Source organism: Lepidochelys kempii, chromosome 22, assembly GCF_965140265.1.
Source record: "Lepidochelys kempii isolate rLepKem1 chromosome 22, rLepKem1.hap2, whole genome shotgun sequence".
NCBI lineage: Eukaryota > Metazoa > Chordata > Testudines > Cheloniidae > Lepidochelys > Lepidochelys kempii.
In genome coordinates, this window is record NC_133277.1 from 690,615 (window position 1) to 691,441 (window position 827).

At 53.1% G+C, this 827-nt stretch overlaps 1 non-coding gene across 1 annotated transcript; it reads left to right on the top strand.

The window, feature by feature from the left end:
* The first annotated feature begins 493 nt into the window (after window positions 1-493).
* Window positions 494-566, top strand: TRNAK-CUU (transfer RNA lysine (anticodon CUU)). Its single transcript has one exon. It is a non-coding gene; the product is annotated as a tRNA-Lys (tRNA).
* The last annotated feature ends 261 nt before the right edge of the window (window positions 567-827 follow it).

An 827-nucleotide genomic window follows, 5' to 3' on the forward strand; every position in this document is an offset into this window, starting at 1 on the left:
AGCCCTGCAGAAAGCAGGACTTTCAGCACAAAGGGAAAACTGCACAACCACAACGGGACTCAAACTCTCAATCAGCTGAATTAAAGTCAGATGCCTTATCCATTAGGCCACATGGTCATAGGCGAAAAGCTGCTACAAGCACGTCTTTGGAAAAGGTGGACACTGTGTTTCTGGGGTCAGCTACTGAGGGGGGCAGAGACTCTCTGGGCAAAAGAAGTAGAGTCCCCAGCATGACGTGAGACTTAATTCTATGGAGCCAGGTGCAGGACATGGACAGGGAGGCTTAGGCCTGGGGGATTGGGGTGCATCAGGCGGGCCAGCTGTCTAGGTGCAGAGACTTAGTCGCACTGAGGCACAGGAGATAGGAGGAGGAGGAATCCTGCTGAAAGGCAGTGGCTGTGGAGAAATAGAGGAGGGGTTCCTGGGACTTTTTTTGCCTCTCTTTTGCCTGCCTGCTCGCTCTTGTGGTGAAAGGGGAAGATACTCTCACCAAGCCTGGCTAGCTCAGTTGGTAGAGCATCAGGCTCTTAATCTGAGGGTCCAGGGTTTGAGCCCCTGTCCGGGCACTTAGCTTTTAAGTTGCCTTGTGTGCCAGGAGCCAAATAATTCCTGGTGGTGTCCAGAGCCACTCATGGATTCCTAGAAGCTGTGGTGATTTACTGGAAAAGCCCCTTGCTCCTGCTTAGTCCTTAGGAATCAGGAGAGAGGCCCACATCCACAGGAGCAGACCTAGAAAGCACAGTCTCTGACTGGCAGGAAGTGCTGTGGGGACAGGTGTTGAGAAAGCCCAGAGGGAGAGCACCAGATATGGGGGTGGGAGAGAGAGA